Below are 570 nucleotides of genomic sequence, written 5' to 3'. Positions count from 1 at the left end.
TTTGAGGTAACTTATAATTTTATTGATTTTCTTAAAACCTAGAAGTAGGCTCCTAGAGATGGCCCAGAAAGTTGGAGAGATGTTAGGAACCTGGCTGTTCTTGCCAAAGACCTGGGGGATCAATGCCAAGTATGCACATGGTGGCTCACAAACATCTGTATTACCAATCCCAAGGGGATCTGATGGCTTCTGTGAGCACTTTGTTCCTGTGGTACACATAAATCCATGCAGGTAAAGCATATAGAAAATATAATAAAGATGGTTTGGATGTAGAGGAAGGGAAGGCTGCTCACTGGGTACAACAGAGCCTTGGTAAGCATTTTGACAGAGACAAAACTACATTACAGTTCTGTTCTTCAAGGTCTCTCAGGAGACTCACTGAGCAGGAAGAGTTTACAGGAGAGATTAGGTCAAGTGTATTCAAATTATATTCAAAGACCTTGCCTGGATCCCCTAGAGCTTGAGTTACAGGTGGCTGTTGAATGGAAATAGAAAGGAAAGGACATGGGTGCTCCTAGGTATGGTGAGGAAGAAAGTATTGCAGATAAAAGGGAGAGTACAGCTAGAGGT

The sequence above is a fragment of the Mastomys coucha genome, unplaced genomic scaffold, assembly GCF_008632895.1.
Source record: "Mastomys coucha isolate ucsf_1 unplaced genomic scaffold, UCSF_Mcou_1 pScaffold3, whole genome shotgun sequence".
In the NCBI taxonomy this organism is placed as follows: Eukaryota; Metazoa; Chordata; class Mammalia; order Rodentia; family Muridae; genus Mastomys; species Mastomys coucha.
The sequence above is the reverse complement of the archived record's forward strand: the minus strand, read 5'-3'. Positions refer to the sequence as shown.